Source organism: Myodes glareolus, chromosome X (assembly GCF_982192425.1).
Source record: "Myodes glareolus chromosome X, mMyoGla1.1, whole genome shotgun sequence".
In the NCBI taxonomy this organism is placed as follows: Eukaryota; Metazoa; Chordata; class Mammalia; order Rodentia; family Cricetidae; genus Myodes; species Myodes glareolus.
In genome coordinates this window covers 18,136,805-18,163,130 of record NC_142053.1, presented here as the reverse complement: position 1 = coordinate 18,163,130, position 26,326 = coordinate 18,136,805, and the positions used below count along the sequence as shown (strand labels likewise).

Below are 26,326 nucleotides of genomic sequence, written 5' to 3'. Positions count from 1 at the left end.
AATCGTGTGGAGGCTGTAGTGCAGTCCATTAAGCCACACAAAATTTTTATTTTTTTTATATTTCAAAGACACAGTGTCAAAGCCAAGGATTTTATTATTTTAAATCCAGTCTTTTAAAACGTAATCAAAATACTATGGCTATAAATTCCTGAAACCAGGGACTTTAAAAATGTATACTTAAGATATATATTATACTAGTCTTTGCCACCCACATGAAAAATAAAGACAGTTGGAAAGCATCCATGGGAGATACTTTATTTCATGTTTATTGGTAGATTATTGCCAACTCAGACTTCTCGAAAGGCTGGATCACAGCAGGGCTTTGAATTTGTCTTAATGCTATTTGCACACCTGAAAATGTTAACATTGTCTTTGGTGGATGAAATATGAGCAAGTTCTAAGTTCTTTCCTTTCAGGCTCACACAATATGAATTTACCACATCTGCTATGGAAATTGTCGCATATTTGAGGACATATATCTTTAATTCTGGAGGTAGGGTTCCGAGTTTAGTGATTTGAATGTGCTACAGTCAGCTAACACTCCCCCACACCCCAAGCCTGTTTTCTCAGTTTCCTGAGAAGCATGTGGAGAGTACCGACACCCAGTTTGAGAAGTTATGACCACTGAAAACACAAGTCATCCAAGCACATATGCTCCTGAAAGCACTGAATAGTATTAGAGATTAATCGGCAAAAAATGAGCAATAGTGTTCAAGAAAAATTTATTAATGGTGCTAAAACTGTACTGTCTCAGAATTGACACCTACTGGCTAGGGATACAGTCAGTTGATTACTTGCCTAGCTTTTACAAAGAAGCCCTGGGTTCGATCCCCCGAACCATATGGCACAGAATTATTTTTACTAAGGAATTAAAGATGTGTTCTTCTGGAAACACATCTTTCATGACGCTTCTGTGTCCTCAGTTCCTTCTGACCCCGTTAGTTTCCATGGGTCTCTTTTGCTGGTTGCTCCACTTCTTCCAGATTGCGGACTAATGAGTGCCCCAGGGCTCAGGCCTTGGGCTTCTTTTTTCTTCTAGCCATTTTCATTTCCGGGGTGATTTCATAGCTGTAAATGGCCAGTCCTGACCTGTGTCTTGAACTTGAGTTCATATTTCAGCTACCTACTCACCATCCCCACTTGAATGATCTAATCTCACAGCGTGACTCAGATTCCGTGCCTCAATGCACGAGGCCTGTTCTTCCTAAGGACCTGAGAGGAAGGGAATTGGATGGACCATCCACGTCAGTTCTGAAAGGAAGGTCGAAAAGCCTTGGAGTCAGACTTCACTTCCTTTCCTTCTCTTACACCCCAAGTTCAGGCAATCAGTAATGCTTTCCACTTTCTACAAGTTTAGCAGCCATCCTCCTCCAGCTCTTTCTACCACTGTCATCCTGGGCTGAGCTGTTTTGCTTCTCAGCTGGACCACAGCTAATAGTGCTGCCCCCATCGTCCTGCTACCTCTCTTCTTGCCTTATTGTACTGTAGAGAAAAACGAAATGTGTTCCCATGATCACCCCTTTGTGCATGCAAATGTCAGACAGTACTCCATGACTACATGTTTCCTTATAAATACATAGGAAGGCCAGGCAGTGGTGGCACACACCTTTAATCCCAGCACTTGGGAGGCAAAGGCAGGTGGATCTCTGTGAGTTCAAGGCCAGCCTTATCTATAAATGGAGTACCAAGACAGCCAGAGCTACAACACAGAGAAACCCTGTATCTAAAAAAAAAAAAAGAATAAAAAAGAAAAACAAACAAAAAACACATAGGGAGATAGGACACCATTTAAAATTTTAATATTTTTTCATTATTTTAAAGTGTGTGTGTGTGTGTGTGTGTGTGTGTGTGTATACATGTGTGTGTGCGTGTGTGGACTCACATGTGGGTTTGTGCATATGAGTGAAGTCGTCCAGGAAAACCAGGATACTCTGGAGCTGGAGTTCTAGGCAGCTGTGAGCTGACTGATGTGGGCGATGAGAACCAGACTCACGTCCTCCGCAAGAGCAGAAAGCGGTCTTAACCTTAACACTCTCCCTATCTACAGGATAATAATTTTTTCGACAAGATCTCATGCAGCTCTTGAACTCCTGTTCCTTCCGCCCCCATCTCCCAAGTGTGGTTGCAGGTAAGGGCTACCGTGCCCCATTATATCTGCTGCTGGGCATACAACGCAATGTTTGCTGCAGGCTTAGCAGACACTCTACCAGCACTAATACACTCCCAACCCTCATAGCAAGTCCTTTCAAACCCAAATGAACTATAAGTAAGTGGTAACTCATTCCTGTCACCCCAGCAGGAGGGGCAGGAGTTCGAGATCATCCTCCATTACAGATCAAGTCTGAGGCCAACCTAGGATACACGAGACCTTATCTCAATAGCCAAGAGAAGGAAAAGAACTAATCTTTTCCTTGTGCTCTGACTTGTTCAGTGGGGTTTCCATCATGCTTGGGATACAATCCAAAGTACTTACCATGGACAACTAGGCCTGCATGATTTGGCCTCTACCTACTTTAAATTATATTTCCTACTAAACTTCTTGCTTGGCCTGCTCCTCCTCCCATGGATTCTTTGCACACCAGTAAGTCTACACCTCAGGACTTTTGCATTTGCTTTATCTCAGCTACTAAAATCTCCCTCCTTTAGCCATGGGAAGTAGTGTCAACCTATAATCCCAGCAACTAGAAAGCTGAGGCGTGCAGATCACAAATTTGAAGCTACACTGGGCTACGTTGTAACACTCTGTATAGCAAAAGAAGAAACAAGACCTCCATGCCCACCTCCCCCACCATACCGGGACTGAGTTTACAAAGGGTCTTGTGCATGACACCACAACTGTCCTTTGGTTTTCCACACAGGGAGACGGACAACCCGTTCCTTTCCAGGGTGTGATCCCTGGGAGGTTGGCACACTCCACAGAGTGGCTCCATACCCAAGACTATTTGGGCTGCCCAAACTGTTACAAAACCAAAGGAGCAGAAGTGGGTAGGGAGGTATTGGTGGACCTGGGAGGAGTTGGGAGAAAGGGTACATAAGACCAAAATTCGTTATATGAAATTCTCAAAGAATTAGTAAAATACTTTAAGACACAGGGGCTAGAGATGGAGCTCAACTGGTAAAGAACTTGCTTAGCAGGTGCAAAGCGCTGGCTACAACCTGCAGCCCTGCAGACTGGTCATGGTGTGTCCCCGGCTCCTGGGAGCTTAACGCACGAGGATCAGAAGTTTAAGGTCAATTACATTCTAAGTTCTAGGTTAGTCTAGGATATGTAAGTCCCTCTCTCAAAACAAACAAACAAACAAAAACCCTTCTAGTAAAAGATTTAAGGGGCTGGAGAGATGGGCTCAGAGGTTAAAAGCCCATCTGCTTTTAACTGCTCTTCCGGAGGTCCTGAGTTCAATTTCCAGCTACCACATGGTGGCTCACAGCCCATCTGTAATGAAATCTGGCGCCCTCTTCTGGCGTGCAGGCATACATGAAAGCTGAACACTGTGTACATAATAAATAAATAAATCTTTTTTAAAAAAGATTTAAAAACAAAACCAAAAAACCTGGACTATTGAAAATGCCCATCACTTTCATTTTTCTCTTTGCATTTCTATTTTATCAAAGCACTTGTCATTTACTCAGTATATTGCATATTTGTTTGTTAGTAACTCCTACCAAAAACTGTTTCGTGATGTCAACAATGTTTTGTTTACTGCTACAAGTACACTTGGTGTCAAAAAATTGTTCAGCATATAGAAGACACACAACAAACGATTTTTGAGTGGATAGATACACAAGTAAGCAGTCCCAAGTTCCATAGAAGGCAGGCATGGGGGCACAGTGTGCCCAAGCACTTGGGAGGATCATATAAGGTCAAGGCCAGCCTGAACCACAGAGTTCCAAACTCTGTCTGAAAACAGAAATGACAACATCAAAAACTGTAGTCAACTGAGGATACGGCTCAGTGGAAAACAACTGACCTGTCCAGCAAGGCCCTGAGTTGTCTCCAGTACCACGAAACGAGAAAAAGTTCCCATGACTTTCCAAGAGTGAGGGCTCTCTTGAGTGGATGGAAAGAGTAGAGGGGACTCTATAAATGACGGGTACAGTATGTACATATTTTATACAATAACTACACATTACTTCTGTAATCAAAACAATACAATCTGAAGGTGGTGGAGATCTGTACTGTCATGAAAATTTTAAAAAATGATTATAAATTACTATGGTGTTATGGTTGCAGTTGTATCTGAGTATGTATAAGCTGGAGAGAAAAGATATCAGAATGTTGTTGCTATAAATACATATTAATCTCACAGGACTTTTAATAATTTTTTGTTGTTTTTATTGAGCTATATATTTTCTCCCCTCCTTCTCTCTCCCATGACCATTTTTATTTTTAATAATGTGTACATATGTACCTGTAGGTTGTTCTGTACACACAAGTGTTGTGTTCTTAGAGGTTAGAAGGTGTCAGGTCCTGTAAGGCTGGAGTTAGTTAACTGTTACTCACCCATGTGGGTGCTGGGAAATAAACTCCCACCCCCTCTACCCCATTTTTTTAATTTTATGGGTATGGGTATTTCACATGTACATATGCATGCATGCACACCACCTGCTTGCCTGACTCTCACAGAAGCCAAGAGAGGGTGTTGAACACCTTGGAACTTTAGTTACAGATGATTGTAAGCCACCATGGCTTGCTGGGAACTAAACCCAGATCCTCTGAAGGAGCAACCGGTGTTCTTAACTCTCCAAGCCCCTACAGACAGAATTTTTGTTTTGAGGAAGTTCTCACTATGTAGTCTTAGCTCACCTAGAATTCACTCTGTAGACCAGGCTGGCCTTGAACTCATAAAGATCCACCTGTCCCTTCCTTCTAAACACTGGGATGAAAGGCATGTACTACCCTGCCTGCCCCTGCTTCCTCTTCTTTGTGGTGGTGGTGGTGTTAGCATATGAACCGAGGAGTTCCTAAGAACTGGTAAAACACTCTGCCACTGTATTACCTCCCAGCCCCAGAATTATGAAAATTAGATGAACCTCTGTATGGTACCTAATGCCTATAATCCCCTCATTGGCTAGGTAGGAGGAGATCAGGAGTTCAAGGCCATCCTCTGCTACTATAGAGAGGCAGAGGCTAGCTTTCAAGACAGTATACATAAATTGTTACTTTTATAACACGGAAAACAAATGTCATAGTGTGTGTAAAATACTGAAGTCCTTTGAAATTCATAGATATGTAGCTTTAATTTGTACCCATTCCCCCCTCCAAAAGATTTGGATACAGTTGATATTCTGAGGAGAGAGAAACCTGGTTGCTTTGGCAGCTTCCTGGGAGGCATGAGGCTCTAGGTTCTAGCTGGAGAACAGAAATGAGGAAACAAACCCTGGGCGATCAAGGAGCCTGAAGGAAAAATGGATTCTGTCAGTGAATAGAGGTTGATGGGGAGAGAAAGAGGGAATCACTTGTTCTCAACCTACAGTGTAGGTCACGACATCTTAGGGGGGTCAAGGGACCCTTTCAGAGGGGTTACATATCAGATATTTACATTATGATTCATAACAGCAGCAAAATTCCAGGTATGAAGTAGCAGTGAAATAATTGTATGGTTGAGGGTCACCACAATGAGGAACTGGGTTGAACATTAAGTTAAGAACCACTGGCTTAGAAGGTAAGGTGCCTGATACCAAGCTAACAACCTGAGTATAATCCTCAGACTATAGGTAGGAGAGTAACCTCCTGCACATTGTCCTCTGAGTTCAATACGCACATCCTTACAGGTACACACACACACACACACACACACACACACACACACTTGCACACACACGAGTCCACATACGAAAATAAATAATTGTAAAAAAAAAAACTTAGGAAGATAAGAATACTAGAGCCAGGTGCAGTAGCTCCTACTTGCAACTCTAGGGCTTGTGAGGCTGAGTCAGGAGGATTGCTATAAATTCAAGGTTCAATTGGTCCACATAGCAAGACTCTGTCTCGATAGAAAATCTAGAACATATTCATGTGGCATGCACTGTCTACTTTCCTCTCCCATCTCCTTACTCCTGTGCTCCTCTTGTAAACTGATCTGCTTCTCTAACACAACAGGTCCTTTTACACTTCTACATCGTCCAATAAGTGAGCCGGTGGTGCTGGTGATGCCTTTAACCCCAGCACTTGGGAGGCAGAGGCAGGTGGATTTCTCTGAGTCTGAGGCCAGCCTGGTTTACAGAGCTAGTTCCAGGATAGCCAGGGATACAACAGGAACCCTGTCTCGAAAAACCAAAACCCAGCTGGGTGGTGGTGGCACATGCCTTTAATCCCAGCACTCGGGAGGCAGAGGCAGACAGACCTCTGTGAATTCAAGGCCAGCCTGGTCTACAAGATCTAGTTCCAGGACAGGCTTCAAATGTACAGAGAAACCCTGTCTCGAAAAACCAAAAAGAGAAAAAAAAAAAACCAAACTTCCACTAAGTGTGTATTTACACTGTGTGTTTTAAAAATCTGGGCTTCAGCAAAGCAGTGGTGTACGCCTTTAATCCCAGCACTCGGGAGGCAGAGGTAGACCTCACAGGACTCTGTGAGTTTGAGGCCAGCCTGGTCTACAGAATGAGTTCTGTGACAGGCTTCAAAACAACTTAGGGAATTACTGTCTCGAAAAATCAAAATATAAGCCAACAAAGCAACCAACTCAGAAACAACACTCAGCCTGTTGTTTCTGAGATTCACCCATGCTAGATAGGTTACCCCCACCCTACCCCATCAAACTTTTGGATTAGGGGGGATAGGGTCTTGCTATATGTAGTCTTGACTGACCTGGATCTCACTGTGTACACCAGGCTACCCTCCAAGATCTCCCGCCTTCCCCTCCTAACTGTTGTGATTATAGGCAAGCACCCCCATCAAGCCTTGCATTAGTAATGCTCATTGAGTAGTATTTATTTGTATGATCATATTCTAGTTTATTAATTCAACTGAAGATGGACTTCTGACCTGTTTCTAATTTGAGACTATTATGAATAGAGTGGCCATGACCTTCTTATATGACTTCGAATATCTAAGTTTTATGTCTATTTTAATAAGTTCTCAACAGTGGTATTGCTGGGCCATAGTCATGTCGTACTAAGTGGTCTTGTCAAACCACCTAGGTACCCATATTTCTACCCATAGATAAGTGCTGGACCCAGTGTCACCAGAGACACTTCCTACCGCAGTGGATAGCAGTGAAGCCAGAAAGCCATAACTGTCTGAAGCACTGAGAACATGCGAAGGGAGAGTGCTTGGTCTTAAATGGCACAGCTGTGTCACATTCTCCAAGGCTTGGGAAGCAAAAAAAATATGGAGGAGACAGGAGATGGAGAGATGAGCAGCGGAAACACATCATCCGGACCAGACACACCGACCATACTCATGAACGCCCTGCAGTTGTGGCTAGCTATACAAGACCCTCAGAAGACTGAGCCCTCAACACGTCCTCATAGGTAGGGAGGGGCTCAGGAGGCCCAGCTTGATCCTGATGAACTAACAGCAGCTAACAGTTATTGGGGGAAGGGGTGTCATTTTTTTTTCATGTGGCCACTACTAAATTCTCCTTATTCCAGGAAATCTACCTGCCATACTTAGGGAAGAATTTTAATCAAACTCAGAGAGTCTCACACAAAAAGAAGACTCAAAATTAGAAGGATACCTTGTCAGTAAATAGAGGGAGGGGAATGGGAGGCAAGTGGAGGTTGAAAATGGCTAAATTTCATCATATAAACATATAAAACTGTCAGAGAATTAAGCATTTAAAACTAACCAAAATAGCAAAAAAAAAAAAAACCACCTGGTTTTCCAAAGTTTTACACACGTTTATCAGTTTCCACACATAGTAGCATTTATGAGTGTTGGATGCTGGTTCTCAGCATTTGCTGTTTAGGTAGCCACTTTTTAAGGATTTATTTTATGGTCTTGTAAAGTAGTTGAGCCAGGAAAGACGCTTGCTACCACGCCTGAGAACCTGTTTGATTCCTGGAGCCCACATGGTGGAAAGAGAAAATTAATTCCCTAAGTTGTCCTCTGATCTCCACAAGCATGCTGTGGCATGTACGAATATGCTCCCTATATTTCACTCGTGTGTATTCATGTGTTCTCTCTGTTTTTCTGTCTCTGTCTGTCTGTCTGTCTGTCTGTCTGTCTGTCTCTCTCTCTCTCTCTCTCTCGTGCATGCACATACACATACACAATAAAAAAATAAATGCACTTTTAAAAATCATTTTATTTTGTATTAGTGTGTCTGTGTGTCTGACTGTATACACATATGTGTGTTCACACGCCTGGAGGCAAGAAGAGGGTAATGGCTCTCTCAGAAGTAGATTTCTGGGAATTGTTACCTTATTTCTGGGATCTAAACTCCAGTTCATGGTTATGAACAAGATTTCTTAATCACTGAGTCACCTCTCCATCCTAATTCAGCTATTATTGCAAATATATGCTTTGAATATCTCATAGTAATTTTACTCTGATGATTAACAAAGTTGAACATTTTCATGTACTTTGACTATATATTTTCTTCCAGAATGAATTAGTTTTTTGTTAGTTTCAGGTTTTGCTAGTGAGTTATAGAAGTTATCATACATATTTTGTTACAAATCTTTTGCCGAATGTATTTCAGACTGTCAGTCATATTCTTTGTTGCTGAGACAAATTAACTGAAAGAAATCATTATAAGGAGAACATTTTGAGTGTGTTTTTCTCTCTTTCTCTCTGTCGGTCTATTTGCTTTAAGACAGGATCTCAAGAAGCCCACGCTGATCTCAACCTCTAGTGCCAGGACTGGACTTGAATTCCTGGCCTTCCTGCCTTTACTTCCTGAGATTCATTCCTTTATTACTAAGTAGCATTCTTTAGTATGGAATAGTGGACTATTCACTTACAGCAGCACATATAGGCTGTTTTCATCTATCTGTTTTTAATGCTACTAGTGAAATTATAATAATCTCATACTTTGCCATTAATTATTTAATTTGAAATTTATTTCATGTATTTGTGTCTTGCTTGCCTGTACGTCTGTGTACCATGACTGGTGCCCATGGAGGCCAGAAAAAGGCATCGGATCCCCTGAAACTGGAGTTCTAGACAGTTGTGTGCTACCATGTGGGTGCTGAGAAACAAAGCCTGGCTCTCTGGTGGAACAGCTAATGTTCTTAACCACTAAGCCATCAATCTAGCCTCTATTTTTTAAAATTCTACTGGTTAAAAATATTTTTCCTGGTTTGTAGGTTGCCTTTTCCTTTTCTTCATGCAGGGCTTTGCTGAATAAAAGCTTGAATTTTCAGGTTCTTAATGTCAGCAAGGCTAGTCTCAAACTGACCTTGAACTTCTGATCTTTCTGTCTCTACCTTCCAGTTCTAAGATTCAAGGGTGTGCCGCCATGCCTGATTAAAAGTTTTAATTATGACGAATTCTAATTCATCAGTTTTTCCTTTTATGGACCACATAATTGGTTTCAAGTCTAAGTTGATGTAAGCAAAACAAAATTTGTATTTTTTCCCCATCTGTTAATAATACGTCACCTGTTCCAACAAGTAGGGATACTCTTCTCCTTGTTTCTCTGGCTCTAAAATACAAAATAAAGAGAACACTTTTGTTTTTCTTTTGAGACAGGGTCTAACTATGTAGTCCTGACTAGCCTTGAACTTAAAAGAGATTTGCATCTCCCTTTAACTCTCAGGATTTGTAAAACATGACCATTTAAAATTTCCAACACTGCAAACATTTAGATTCCATGCATCAATTTTGGGAGTATAATAGTGGTCTCTCTTACTGCTACTTCCATCTGGTCAGAGACATTAAAAGCAGAAATGTTGGGTATCAACAAGTGAGAAATCCAGCAAAATAGTATACAGAAGTCACAACTGATAGATTTAATACTTCTGTATTCAAGTCCCTTTATTTGAAAGTATGATTGAACTAGATCATTGGCAGTTTCTCAAAAGATTAAACATTGAGTTAACATCTGACTCAGCATTTCCAACCCCAAAACTACCCAAGAGAAATGAAATACATATGCCAATATTAAAACATGCATATAAGTGTTCATGACATTATTCTAATAGCTAAAGATCCTGAACAGATAGATGGACATGGTGGCACACACCTTCAATCCTAGCATTTAGGAGGCAGAGACAGGAGAATCTCATGAGTTTGAGACCAGCCTGGTCTATGTAGCCAGTTCCAAAACAGCCAGGACTATATAAAGAGACTCTATCTCCAAAAAACAAAACAGAACAAAAAAATTCAAAAGACCACAAGCTCAAACATCCATCACTTATGAATGGATAAATTTGATGATATTGGTGGCCCACAACTTCAATCCCATTACTATAGAAGCAGAGGCAAGAAGATTTCTGCATGTTCAAGGCCAGCATGTTCTACATAATAAACTTTAAGCCAACCAGGACTTTATAGTGAGAACCTGTCCCAAACTTTAAAAAGGTAGATTATGGTAGAATTTTTTTTACATAAAAAGTATAAAATATTGACAGTCCTGGTGGCTCATGCTTATAATCCTAGGCATTGGAAGGCAAAGGCAGAAGGATTACTGCAAGTTCAAGGCCAGCCAGGGCTACATATTGAGATCCTGTTTGAAAATAGATGATAGATAGATAGATAGATAGATAGATAGATAGATAGATAGATAGATAGATAGATAGATAAAATTTCCCCCGTGTTTTTGAGACAGGGTTTCTCTGTGTAACAGCCCTGGCCACTCTGGAACTTGCTCTGTAAACTAGGTTGGCCTCAAACTCACAAATATCTGCCTGCCTCTGCCTCCCAAGTGCTGGGATTAAAGTTGGGCACCTCTACCACCTGGTATAAATAAATACCTTTCTAAAAGTTCAAAATACTGATACATACTATGATGATTGAACCTTGGAAATACTATAAGAGGTTAAAGGAATCATGTAACATATGATTTTATGTCTAGAACATGCAAATCTGTTCAATGGAAAGATAGCAAAATGAATATAGTACAATATTATACAGCAGATGTCTCCAGCTTATTCATGCTGTGTAACTGAACACCAGCTTTTACAGAGAGAAAGACATCAACTCATCCAAATCATAGATATACCATAACCAGAAAAGAAATCTTATCTTCAACCATTCTTTTTGGTTTGGTCTGGGGGGGAAGGTGGGAAAAGTTTTTTTTCTTTAAGTCTCCTGTATCTTATCCTTGACTCAACTCATGTTAGAGCCAAGGATGACCCAGGGAACTTTCCCATCTCCTCAGTGGTGCTAGGGAATTGAATTTTAGGCATTGCACACTTGACAAATCAAATGCTCTACCTATGAGTAATATTTCCAGAACAACCTTAAATTTCTGATCCTCTTGCCTCTACCTTCCAGGCATGTGTCAACATATCTGGCTTATGTAGTGTTGAGCATAGAACCTCATGCATTTTGCATGCTAGGCAAACACTATGAACAGATAGATCCCCAGCCCGCTATGAGCACTATTTCTGTAAACGTTAGTGCCTCCAGGCTCCAGGTGAAGCAGGTAGGTAAAGTCTACATTGATGCCTTATAAGGAATTTCTCTTCAGATTCTCTAGAGCCTGCCCTTTCCAATGCAGCTTGACAGAATGGCTCCAGCAGAGGGTAGAAAGAAAAAGTACCCTTCTACCATCAGTGACTGAGAACAGACAGCAACATTCACAAGCTCTTTCCTGTGTCAAAAATTATGCTCCCCCAGCACTCAAAGAGAGCGAGGCATTTGCTGTGAATGTGAAGTGTGGGCCAAAGGAATAAGGACTGTCCCATGTATCTGTATTTGTCTGTATATAGTTAACCAGAAAATGTGATGTGGGTCCAGAGTTCTCAAATAAACTTTGCACTTTGGTAACCTAAGTTTCTGTCACCTACAGTCAACGTGGATGAGAGTAAAGCACTGTCATACAATGTTATAAGGCTCATTTAAAAAGAATTCTGGGGAACTGGAGAGATGGCTCAGCAGTTAAGACCACTGACTGTTCTTCCAGATGATCCAGGCTCAATTACGAGCAACTACGTGGACAGCTCGCAACTATCTGTAACTATAGTTCCAAGGGATACAACATCCTCACAGAGACACGGGATGGGGGCTACCAGTGCACATAAAATAAAAATAAATCTCAAAAAAGTAAATAATTATTAAAAAAAGAATTCTAGGGCTGAGAAGATGGCTTATTCAGTTAAACGACTCCTTCAGAATCATAAGAACATAGAATCTATCCTCCTGCCTCTGTCTTCCAAGTGCTGGGCCTACAAATATTTACCACCACATACCTCCCGTTGTGTTTGGTTTAGCTGGTTTGGTTTGGTGTTTGTTGGCTGGTTTGTTAGAAACAGGGTCTTACTACAGAACCCTGACTGATTTGAAACATAGAACTTATAGACAACCTTCCTGTCTCTACAAGGACTTGAATTACAGGTACCACCATGCTCAGCTTCATCCTTGTTTTGTGTCTGCAGTGCTGAGGATGAAACCCAGGGCCACAGGGAGTCCCCTACCAACGGGTGGCACTACTATTCCACACCCTCAACTTCCACTAACGCACTGGGGGTTAGAATCAACACATACACCTACTCCCACATACACAGCATAGCACTATGGTTTTAGCATGCCATTTGCTCTGCAAAACAGCATGCCTCCTAGGCTGCAACTTCCTGTATCAATGTAGCTAACAACCGAACTCGATGAATACTTTGCCTCAGAAAAAATATCATTCTCTGAAGGGGACCTTCCATGGGGAAAAGACAGAGTATGAGTTTCCATCCCTCTTTAATGTCTGAGCTATGAGCATGTAGAAAAACAGAGATGCCTCTGGTGGAATTAATTCTCTAAGCATTCATGCAAGAGGGAGTTTCAAAACTCAAGTGAAGTCCTTCACTTAAATACTCGAGGTCTGCATGAGCAAGAATTAGACTTGTCCACTAGAAGAAAATGAAGAGAAAGGTCATGGAGAAAGGTAAAGAGTGTGGAAGCAAGAATTAGAGGCAGAAACATTAGGGTATGTAGGGCAGGGGACTAGAGAAAGGAAGAGGTTTCCATCAAAGAGAGAGGGTTTTTAACTCATGATCCCCCTTTATCTTTTTCTGTCTCACTCTGTCTAAATCATTTGGAACTTTCATTTAGAATAGTAATATTCATCCCATAAGTATTAGCAACTCATTCACTTGGAGCAACACCCTTCCAAGAATCTCCACCAATGACACAGTACATACAGTAATCCCAGCACCCCCACTCACACTCATGCAAAAACATCATGGAGTCTGGGGCCAAATTAGGATACATAGTGAGTTCAAGGCTAGTGAGGGACACATAAGAACTATCAATAGGCCACCTGAATGTCAGACATACTTTGTTGTGCCCATATTATAAAGGAGCCCTACCGTTTCCCGATGATCAAACCACAGCATGTATGACAACGTCTTTCCAAAACTCACATGCTGGTTGTCAGGATGCCTAAGTGGTCTAAGACTCCAGACTGAAGCTCTGCTCCTCAAAATTCCTGTGTTGAAAGATTTGTCCCCAGTACAATGTTCAGAGCTGGGGTTTTGGTAAAGCATTTGAATCATAAAGCGCCTGACCCAATCAATGGATTAATTCACTGATAAAGTCATAATACGACAGTATTATTGGGAGATGGGCGGGGCCGCAGTAGAAGTAGGTCATAGGGCCTGCCTCTGCTGGGAATGTCTTGTCCCAGTCCTTGTCTACCTCCCTCTCTGCATTTTGTTCTACCGCATGCCTCTGCTATGGTGTTCTTTCTGCCTTGTTACATGTGGGTCAAGAGGCAATAGGGCCAATTGACTAGGGACTGAAATCACAAGTTAAACTAAACTTTTCTCTTTTAAATTGTTAGCCCAAGATACATAGTATAGACCTTTACAGGAAAGAATATACAAAAGAATGCTCAGAAAATATTAGAGGGAGCTGGGCAAGGTGGCTCATACCTGTAATCTCAGCAGGATTTAAGACACTGAAGCAAGAGGATCACAAGTTTGAGATCAACCTGGGTGACAGGGTAGAATGACTGCAAAAAGAAATAATTAAGACTCATAAGACATATAAAGAGAACAATAGTAACAAAGTCTGAAAATTCACTACTAGCTTCTTACTGCTCAAGGCATATTTTACATATATAATTTATCCAAGTACACAATTGACAGATTTGTTTGTTGAGACAGGGTCTCATACAGCCCAGGCTGGTCTTGGACTCACTATGTAGCTGAGGATAATACTGAAGTCATACTCATCCTGCTTCCTACTTTCCGGTGCTAAATGAGAAGCATGTGGCCCCATACTTTACTCAATTTATCAGTTTAAAATGTTTGTATTAGCATATATCATACATAGTGTGTGGACTATTCCTTTCCACTATACTGGGTGAGTAGATGTCATTATGATTGGTTTAATAAAGCTGAATGGCCAATAGCTGGACAGGATAAGGTTAGGTGGGAAAAGCAGACTAGACACACTGGGAAGGAGAGCAGAGAGAGGAGTCACCAACCAGACATGGAGAGGAAACAGGAGGTACAAGATGAAAGAGAGGGAATGTCATACAGCAGAATGTATATTAATATAAATGGGTTAATTTAAAATATGAGTTAGCTAGTGACAAGCCTGAGCAATTGGCCAAGCAGTTATAATGAATATTAAGCCTCTTTATGGTTTTTTTGGAATTGGTAGGTGGGAAAGAAAAGTCCAGCTACAATAGTGGGTTTTATTATGCTGTTTTCATATATGTACATATTGTATTGTGATTATATTCATCCCTCACCAGCCTTTCTTGTTCCCCTTCTCCTCCTGCTAATTCCCTATTTTGGGGTAGAACCCTTCTACTTTCAAGACTTTATTTTTTTAGTATGACCCAATGAGTTTTATTAGGATTTTTATAAGAGCACTGGCATCTTAATTGTCAATAACTAAATCTCTGAAAGAAAATGTCTTTAATCCCCCCAAACCTTTAACTGTATAGAAGTTCTCATAGCATTTTGTTGTTGCTGCTGCGGCTGCTACTAGTTGTTTTGAGATAGGGGCTCTCTCTATAGCTCTGGCTGGCCTGGAACTCAGAGATACACCTGCATCTGCCTGTTGAGTACTGAGAGTAAAGGTGAACGCCGCCATGCCTGACCATGATGGGGTTTTGACAGGCTCAGTCTTGTAGAAAGATGCTATGCTATCCGTCACAGCTGCTGTGGGGTCAAGAACGCAACAGTCACGTCATTTCTAGAGGTCTGTGTTCCATACTGCTCCCACCCTTACCTCCAGCTTACATTCTTTCCAACTCTTGGTCTGTTTAAGAGATTTTTATTCAATATCGTGCAAAATTATATAACTATGATGATGAATCTGTTTCAGATAATTTACTTAGATCCCATTTATTTTACATTCCTTTTCTTGTCATAGGGCTCCTGTAATCACTATCTTTTTGAATTTGTCTATTAGGAACATTTCATATAAATAGACTTGTATTAACACTTCACCTTTTATGCCTGACCTCTTTCATTTATTACACTGTCTTCAAGTTTCATCCAGGTTGTAGTATGTATCAGTACTAGATTTCTTTTATGTCTTAATGATATTCTACCCTCAACATTTATTTACTCAGTAACCAGCAGATGGACATTTGACTTGTTTCCATTTTGGCTATCATAAGCAACCCAGCTATGAAAATTCTTGTACTCATCTTTCTGTATTTATTCTTATTCATTCTTCCTTGTGCATACACCCTGAAGGAGACTCTCCAGGTGTGTGGTAGCCCTATACTCCACTTTTTAAGACACTGCCCATCTATTTTCCAAAGGGAGCACACCATGACTTTCAGATCAGCAATTGATTTCTCTCCAGCTTCAGCAATTCTTACTCTCTAAACTCTATCTTTTTCAGTGGGCATATAATGCTCTACCATTGTGGGGCTTATTTGATTTATTCTTATTTCAAAAGTTCTGGAAAGTGCTAAGAATTAAACCCAGAGTCTTGCATATACTAGACAACTAGACAGTGGTGCTACATCCCAGGCCTGTACTGCTTTTCCCTTTTGCAGTGCTGGGGGCTGAACCTAGGACCTCATATGTGTCATTTGAGTGCTGTGCCACTGAGTTACATGCCAGTAGCTCACAAGAAATCCACCTGCTTCTGCCTCCCAAGTGCTGGGGTTAAAGGCGTGTGCCACCACCACCTGGCCATCCCAGTTGCTTTTTAAAATTGTCTTTATTATTATATTTTTCATTATTTAAAAATTTTTAAATTTAAATATTTTGATCATATTTTCCCGTCCCCCAAGTCCCTCCAGATTCTCTGTGTTTATTTGGGAGTTGGCTATGGAACAGAAATATCTGACGACATAAAACCACACACAAACAGAAAACAACCAAGCTGCACTTGTTTTCACTTTTTATTTTAGGAGAGGGTCTCACTAATTTTTCCAGGCTGAAATTGAACTTGTGCTCCTTCTGCCTGGACCTTTCTGTAGCTGCGATTACAGACCTGCACCATCAGGGCAGCTTCTAATCTAGTTTGTAATTCATGGATATATCTAAATACTTATGGGGTACAATATAAAACCTGGAGAGGTTAAATAAGGGCAATTAGCATATCCATAACCTTAGATAATTATATCTTTACAGTAAGAGCTTCACAATATTCTAGCTATTTTTTAAAAATATGCTAGCTATTTTAAATTAACAATGCATCACTGTTAGCCAGACCCCCTGCTGTGCACACCAGAACCTAACCCCCACCTCGTTAACTACAGCAGCATACCTATTGCCCAACATTTCCCACTTGTCCTTCCCAGGGTCTCATGACTCTTCTACTCTTGATATGCAAGAAGTCAATTTTTAAAGATAACACACGTGGACAGAACATTATTTCATTAGTGCAGTGGCCACTGCACTCTTATAGTATACCAAATAAATAAGCATGTTTGCTTTAAAAAAAATCCACACATGACTGAGATCATGTGGTATTTTTATTTCTCTGTCTGTCAAGTCGTTTTATATAAATGTCCAAAATCATCCACGCTGTTGAAAAGGACTAAATCTTATCCACTTTATGGATGAATAGTATCACACACACACACACACACACACACACACACACACACACACACACACACACATTTCCCTTTAGTCATTCATCTGTTGATAGAAAATTAGTTTGATTCCTTATAAGCAGCTACTGTGAATTGTGAGATAGTGGAGGGTAATACAGCTGTGTCATTCACATACTGATTTAAAGACAAGAAATGCTTACAACTAATAAATTCAGTCAAGATGCAGGACACAAAAAATCAGTATATAACAATAGCATTTCTATATATTAATAACAAACAATCTGAAGAGATAGAGAAATCATTTTTTGAGGAAAAGCTTTGCCATCCAGCTCAGGCTGGCTTGCAACACATGGTGACCCTCCTGCCTCAGTCTACCAAGTGCTGGTATCACAAGCATGTGCCACTATGCTCAGCTAATAAATCCCTTTTTACAATTGATGAAAACACCTGGAAAGGGCAGGCAAGATGGCTCGCTGCGTAGAAGTACTTGCCACCAAGCCAGATGACCTGAGTTTGATCCCTGGGGCCCACGAGGTGGAAGAGCAAATCAGTTCCTTTAAGGAGTCCTCTGACTCTGATATATGCATTGTGGTGCATGCACTTCTACAAACACAAATCAATAATGTGCAAAGACCTAAGAATAAATTTTAACCAAGGAGATTGTATTAGTCCATTTTCTGTTAGTGTAATGAAACACAGGTTAGGTAACTTTATAGGGAAAAGGGATTTATTTATCTCAAAGTTCTGGATATGCAAAGGCAAAGCCCCATCATCAACTTGGCCCTAGTAAAGGTCTCATACAAAGGTTTTTAAGATATGTTGTCTTGGCAAGAATTAACTCAACTTTAGTACTGTGAGGGTTGGAGAAAGTTCTGAATGAGTGGAGCCCTGAATCAATGTATGTTGCTGACTCGGGCAGTGGATGCCTCCAAACCCATGCACATGCGCATATAAGTAGCACTAACTGGACTTTGGGGATTATTATTATTACTATTATTATTATTATTATTACTATTATTATTATTATTATTATTATTATGTGTTTTGAGACAGGGTTTCTCTGTCGCTTTGGTGCCTGCCCTGGAACTAGCTCTTGTAGACCAGGCTGGCCTCGAACTCACAGACATCTGCCTGCCTCTGCCTCCCGAGTGCTAGAATTAAAGGCGTGCACCACCACTACCAGGCTTATTTTTAAAAAGACAAGTTGGCAGGAGGACATGTTGGGGATTAAGGGGGGGCTAAAAGAGGGAAATGGGAAGTGGATCTTTTTCATTATGTATATGCTTTAAATTTTCAAAACTAAAGTAGAAAATTAAATAAAGAATTAACTCAGCATCCCAGAACAACTACTTAATTATTTCTGTTGACACACCCGAGTAGCTTACGGATCTCCCATTGAGCTCTAGCTCTTAAAAAGTTCCATAACACGGTCCTGTCTGGGACTAGCCTTCCGATATGTAAACTAATATGTTTCACATATTAGTGAATATGTATCACAGAGTCCAAATGATATCCAAACCGTAGGTAAAAATCTCTTCAATGACAAGAATAAAACATTTATAAGATAAATTGAAAGCAATTCACAGCAATGCAAAGGCAGCTAAACTACCCTAAAATTTGTAAGGAACTAAAACAGACCCTAAATTTCCAAAGCAATACTCAGGGAAAAGAACAAAGCTGGAAGCATCACAGCCCCTGCCTTCAACACACACCACAGGACTGGAGGAGGGCTTCGGGATTAAGAGCACTTTTGCAAGTTCAAATCCCTGCATCCATAACCACCTGTAACTCCAAGTACCAGGGATCCGGTGCCGCCTTCTGACTTTCAAGGTCAGTCACATGCACTTGCATACACAGGAGCTTACACACAAAACTAAATAATAAAATTTTCTTTCTTTCTTTTTTCTTTTCTTCTTCTTCTTTTTTTCTTTCTTTCTTTTTTTTTTTTTTACAAAAAATACTAGGCTACTGACATAATGCACACAAACACCAAGGAATGGAATGGGAAACACAGAAATAAACTCATACTATTTATTGCCAACTGACGCTTGTTTTGTTTTATTTTAAGAGACAGGGTTTCTGTCCTGGAACTCACTCTGTGATCAGGCTGGCCTTGAACTCAGAGATTCACCTGCTCTGCCTCCTGAGTGCTGGGATTAAAGATCACTGGGTACCAACTGATTTTTAACAAACAAGTCAATACACAATGGGCAAACGCAAGTTTCTTCAATGATTGGTGCTATAAAAACTAGATAGTCACAGCAGAAAGATGAAACTCAATTCCACCTTTTCACAAATAGTTAAGAAAAAACAACTCAAAAACAACACATCTAAGAAATTACTTGAAGAAAACACACGGAGATCACATCATGACATTGTAATTGGCAAGATTTCTTGATAAGGTACCAAAGCACTGGAAACAAACAGAGACAGACAAGTAGGATTACATTAAAAACAAAATGCTTTCCTACAGCAAAGAAAACAATCACCAAAGCAAACAGACTATTTATCTGACAAGACGGTAATATCCAGAATTTTAAATTTTACTCTGTGTGAGTGTGTGTGTGTGTGTGTGTATGTGTGTGAGTGTATGTGTGTGTGTGTGAGTGTATGTGTGTATGTGTGTGTGTATGTGTGTGTGTGTGAGTGTGTGTGTGTGTGTATGTGTGAGTGTGTGTGTATGTATGTGTGTGTGAGTGTGTGTGTATGTGTGTGTGTATGTGTGTGTGTGTGTGTGTGTGTGTGTGTGTGTGTAGGTAGGAGGACAACGTGCAGGAGTTGGTTCTCTCCTTCTATCATGGGTTCAGGAGTTCAAACTCAAGTCACCAGACTTTCAAAGCAAACGCTTTTACCCAGGGAGCCATCCATCTTGCCAGCCCCCATTTTTCCATTTTCTTTTTCATATCTGAAATTGATAAAACAAACAAGTCAAAAGCTAAAAAGCAAAAACAAAACAAAACAAAATAAAAGCAAAAACTCCCCCAAACTAATCAGCAAAAACTAGTCCAGATATTGGGGGCCCACTCCTGTAACCCCAGCCCTCGGGAGGCTGAAGTAGAAGTATTCCCATGAGATTAAGGCTAATCTGGCCTAAAGGGGGAAACCACCTGAAAGTAATCCAATATTTAATGCAATCCAAATATCTTAATCAAAATTCTGTTATTCACCCCCAACATATCTTCTTTATTTTTATTGTTCTATTTTTGAGACAGCGTCTTACACTTATGTAGGCAAGGATGACCTTTAACACACTATCCTCCTGCCTCTGCCTTGGAAATAACTAGAATTCAGAGGTACATGACTTAGCTCTAAACAGACGTTTCTTAAGACACACACAGAGCCCAGTGAAGTGGTACATACCTGCATTCCCAGCACTCAGGAGGCCAAGGTAAGAGTGCTACCATGACTTTGAGACCTTCCTACACTACACAGTGAGTTCCAGGACAGCCTCAGTTACAATTTGAGACCCTGTTTCAAAGCAGAAACAAAAACAAAATGAAAAGACGGGCCACAGATATAGGCGAAAATGTTCCACGTCACTACCAGTATCAGAATAACTGTAGTGAAAAACACAAAACTTACGAGTTTGAGCGAGGCTGTGAAGAAAGGTGCTAACTTTAACCCACTTAAGGTCCCCCTTAAACTGCTCAGCAAACTTCTCACACTTCTCCGGTTCACTTACTTATATTTGGTGACCCAGAAGCAATAGAAATGTCTCCCACCACTAGAGGCTGGGAATTCCACGTCCAGCATATTTGATATATAGTGCTAGCCCGCTCCCTGGGTCACAGGTGGTGCCATTTGCTGTCATATGGTGGGAGGAGCCAGGGGTCTCTCTTGAGTCTCTTCATCTGGGCACTAACCTCATTCAAGAGGGATCCACCTTCAAAACGGTAGTCGTCATCTTCCTTCTTTACTCTTGCATTGTTTCTTTGCTTGTTTTCAGGCAGGGTATGCCCAGGCATCCATGGCTATAACTGGTTTGTAGACCAGGCTGGCTTCACATACTCAGCCGTCCTCCTGCCTCTGCCTCCCAAGTCCTGGGATTGCAGGTATGTGCTACAACACCTGACTCAGGGATGATTTTGATCTATGGTATTTAAAAGAAAACTGCACTCACCTATCAGAAGACTATTTAAAACATTCCTCTCACATCAAATCTGAAATTCCCTGCCTACATTCCCACTTAGTTGAAGGTCTTGCTTCGTAGTTAATGGATGAAGTAATTCATGTCTTCCAATCAAGTGGCCTATGGCCTATGTGCATCTGCAATTATGGGCTCTGCCCTCCTTCCTTCCCTCTCTTCCTCTCTCCCTCCCTCCCACCCTCCCTCCCACTACACTAGGTAAACTAGTGTCCCTTCTAATCAGTGTCTTACACACCTGAATACTTTGGTCTGGCACTTACGTCCACATCACTTCCCACACCTCTATACCCTCATGAAGTGCCGTGTGGGTGCTAGTAACCACTGAGCTATCTTTACAACCCCTCCTTTGTAGTTTGTGATGTTCCTATGTTATAATATATATTCATGTGCTCCTTTTTGTGCTGCACAGTACACCACTGAGTGATTATATGACCTTTTGTTTATTCATTCATTAGTCTATAGGCATTTGGATCATTTCTGATTATTGGCTTTTTTATTTAGCTTTGATTTCAGACAAGGTTTCACCCCCTAGCGTGGACTCACCATGAACTCATACTGCGGTCTCAGCCTCATGGTATTAAGATTAGAGGTGTGATACACCATGGCTGGCCCTAGTTGGTGACGATTATAAAGCTGGCGTGAATATCAGTATTTTAGCTTTCTACTTAACTACAAATACCTGAGACTATCAGCATATTGCGTATGAGCCTGCAATGAACTTGCATATCATGGCTGCTACACATGGCAAATCTGTTCACCTTATGCCTGATACACAAGGCAGGAAGATGAGGAGCCTGGTGTTCCAATATCCTTCTTCAACAACTTTGAGCCTATGGCTAGATGACCTTCGATTAGGTTTGACCTTTCCAAGTTTCCATCACCTACCAATAATGCCACAGGTTAGGGCCAAAAACTTTTAACACTTGAACCTTTGGGGCCAGTCTCCCCTCAAACTATAACAAGAGCTGTGTGAGTCATCTTTAAAATCCAATATGAAATTTCCATGTAAGGAGATTCTTCAATGAATCTGTTTTCTGTCTCTATAAATTCCCTCTATCCCAGGTCGACCTTGTTTTGATTTCTTTGAAAAGGTTGTGCTGGGTGTGTCCAACTTCTGAAAGACGCTGCACCATATTACATTTCCATTGGCAATGGATGAGGGCTTCAACTACTCCACATTTGTGTTTAAAACTTGCTATCTGCCCTTTTCTTTTTGTGAAGATGGCGTGTCATGTATCCCAGGCTGGCCTTAATTAGATTCTTTATGTAGCTAAAATTGACCTTGAACTCCTCATCCTTCTGTCCAATTTTTATACTGTTTTTTGAAAAAGGATTTTCTATATAGTTTGCCTGCATGTATATTATATACACCACATAAGGTAATGATCAAGGCATGGTGAAACAGGCCTTTGATCCCAGCACTCGAGTCTGAGGCTAGTCTGGTCTATAGTGAGTTCTAGGTTAGTCACGGCTTTTTAAGGTGAGACCATGACTCAAAAGCCAAAAACAAAACCACCCCCCACTAAAAAAAAAGAGGAAGGAAAGATGGAGAGTTCAAGGGTAGGTCAGTTTAATGCTAGCCTGAGTTAGCTACATGAGACCCTGTCTCAGAGAAAGAAAACATGTTCTTTAAAAAAAGGAGAACATTGTTTTGAGAGGCAGTGAATTTCCTTGTTCCTTGATCCTGGTGAAAACACAATTTAGGCTTTGTCAAGGCAAACCAAGCATAGTCCTTACTCAGGGAGCGCTTCTTAAGTGTGGCTTTTCAACTGAATGCCTGCATGTTAAAAATCTGACTCCACTCTGGCTAGATTCAACACCATGTGACCTCTCCTATTTCTATTCTTCTTTCAACTCCACAGCAGCTAGAATTCCTTCCGGGTCTGGTAAAATGTCATACTGTGACTGTGCCGGCTACCTGCTAACTAATGACCCACAAGGAAAGCACGAAGTGACATCTGACGACTCTGCTTTTCTTCCTCTCTGAAAGCCTGATTGTGATCTGCCCCGTGTCCAGTGACACTAATGTACTGTGCTCCGACTCTACTTCTGTGTGCGTAGTCATAGAATTCCCCAGGCAGTAGTGAGCACATGGCTCCTCTCACGTAGTTCTCATGCCACAGAATGTACTGGGAATGCACACATGCACAACCATGTCCAGCTCGACTTCAAAATGAAAAAATGCAAATGCTTATATGTTTTAAGTATCTATTACGTGTTGAGAAGATTTTCACCCATAGCCCCTAAAATCTTTCCTTGCTCTTCTCCCTTGCCTTAGGCCCTTTGAACAGCTTCACTTCTACACTCATGTAACATACACATATGTAGTTCTGTGACCTATACGAAATATAGGAACCACAAATGTGAGAAACATATTTGTCTGAGATTGGCTTAGTTCCCTTAATGGTTATTTCCAGTCGTATCTATTTTCCTACAAATGACATGGCTGAAAAATCTCCCCTTGTGTATATATACCACATATTCTTTATCTATTCCTCTCTCGTTGGACAACTAGGCAGATTCCATATCTTGGCTGTGGTGAGCAATGCTGCAGTACAAATTGATTTGCAAGTATCTCTGTGATAGTTGACTTGGACTCCTTTCGGTAAATACCAAGATATGGTATAGTTGGGTTATATATCCAATATATATTTTTAGTTTTTTTCTAAAAATCCTCAATACTGGCTTCTATAATGGCTATTCAAGTTTGCATTCTCACAAGCAGTATATAAGAATTGCTTTGTTTCTCTACATCCTTGACAACGTTTGTTATTTTTTTCTTAATGAGTGCCATTCTGAATAGGGTAAATGGAATCTCAACATAGTTTTGATTGGCATTTGCTAATGAGGTCAAACATCTTTTCATGTTTATTGACCGAGGGGACAGATGACTCAGCAGTTGAGAGAACTGGCTGCTCTTCAAGAAGACCCAGCAGGCACATGGCAGCTCACAACCCATGTATAAGGTGATCTGACACCTTCTTCTGGATTCATCAGACACCAGGCAAGCAAGTGGTACACCGACATACATGCAGGCAAAAGACTTAGACACATAAATACAAATAATTTTAAAACACCAAGCTGGGGCTGGGATATTTCTCAGCACCAGCAAAATGCATGCCTAAAATGCATGAAGCCTGGATTCAATCCCTATCACCAAATAAAACTGAGCATGGTAGTGCGTGCCTGAAATTCTTGTACTTGAGAGGTAGAGACAGAAGGATAACAACTCCAAGGCCAGCCTTAGGAGATCCTGCCTAAAAAACTAAGTCAAGCAAAGGATGGTGACTCGTGCCAATAATCTTAGCACAGGGAAGGCAAAAGCAGAGGAGGGTCACCAGAAGCCAGCATGGTCGACAATAACACATTCCAGGTCAGACTGAGCTATTTAGTGCGACTCTGTCTTGAAATGCCTCATCAAGCCAAACCAAAGAATAGACTGAAGCTACAACTCAGCTATGGAATGTACAAGGCCGGGCTGGAGAGATGGCTCAGCCGTTAAGAGCACTGGCTGCTCTTCCAGAGGTCCTGAGTTCAATTCCCAGCAACCACATGGTGGCTCACAACCATCTGTGATAAGATCTGGTGCCCTCTTCTGGCTTGCAGGCAGAATACTGTATACATAATAAATAAATAAATAAATAAATAAATAAATAAATAAATAAATAAACCAACCTAAAAAAAAAAGAATGTACAAATCCCACCACAAAACAACACATAGATAGAATGTAAAAGGCTCAGCCCGTGAAGTGATCAAGTCTCAGATTACACCAAAGATGCTACCATTAACTAAAAAACAAGAGAGACTATGAAATGGATACAGTCTGACCCTCTAGCCTCTACAAAGGCTAGTATTCCAGGTGTGGTCATGCCATTCCACAGCTAAGGAATTGGGTAATGCAGAGGAAAAGAATGGGGCAGGGACATACATAGTTCAGTCAGTAGAGTCCTGAGCTCACGTGCAAAATGTCCTGGATTCCATCCCTAGCACCACATAAACTAGCCATAGTGGTAAGACATGTTTGGAATACAGCACTTGGGAAATAGGAGCAGAGTTTACGTGGGCTCACTTATGTAGCCTTGGCTAACCTGGAAAACACTATGTAGATCAGGCTGGCCTCAAACTTACAGAAACTTATCTGGGATTAAGTGTTGGGATTTAAAGATATATAATCACCATGCCTGGCCATGACATCTTCATAAAAAAATTAGTTACATACATGAAAACATTTCCTAATTCAGCTTTATGCTTTTTTTTCCCTAACTGCCTCTGATGCCAAATTCACTTTATTCTGATTCCATGAAAATGAATTCTGGCCCTTTGCCAGCTGGCACGCTTGGAGGTCTTGCTAGTGAAGTATTAGTAAGCCACTCTAGGACTTGGGTTTGCTTCCTCATTCCACAGCACAGACATCTCTAGCCTGAGGAGCTTGTCTCGGTTGTGCTCCTACAGGGCACATGTGGTCCAGACTCCTTAATAGCTTCCCCAGAAACACCCCTAGGCAGTTTTTACAGTTGAGTGCTCTGGCAGGATACTTCCTTCTGTCACCAGTAGCTAGAGGCTAGATTTCAGGTTTTGCTAGTGTGGTGCCAGTGCCTCCTCAAACATTTAACAAGTCCCGGCCATACCGCTCCAGGTTTTGATTTCTCTGAAGTAGGTGGTGAGACTTTTCTAGACTAGTCCTGCAGTAGTTTCTGAAGACTCCAAAGGTAGGGGGTCTCCCACGGGTAGGCCAATCTCAGCCCTAGCACTAGTAATTAGGGTAATGATTTGCTTGTTATTCTATCCAGCCCGCCTATATTCCTTAGCTTCCTTTACTCCCATTACTCCTACCTATTAAAGAATTCTTTATATTAAATTTTCCTTGTACAAAATACTATGTGTTCTCGCTCATCAAATCCAGCCTGCTAATGAATTAGTATCCTAGAGAGGCAACTCAAGAGATAAACCCGCACTAGCATACGGGGACTGATAACTACATGCCTTCAGTCTGAGCGGTGCCCTTTGCAGATGGGAAGGGAGCTGCTAGCAATGTCTGGCAGGCGGGGACATCACAATCAAGCGACATTTTGTGACTCATAAAGGACCAACTGACACAAATGT

General features: G+C 41.1%; 1 long non-coding RNA gene across 1 annotated transcript; it reads right to left on the bottom strand.

The window, feature by feature from the left end:
- Nucleotides 1-705: 705 nt before the first annotated feature.
- On the bottom strand, nucleotides 706-14,122 carry LOC146889243 (uncharacterized). Its single transcript, XR_015736906.1, has 2 exons — nucleotides 9,547-14,122; nucleotides 706-5,395 (listed from the first exon to the last, which is right to left on the bottom strand). It is a non-coding gene; the product is annotated as an uncharacterized LOC146889243 (long non-coding RNA).
- Between the last annotated feature and the right edge of the window lie 12,204 nt (nucleotides 14,123-26,326).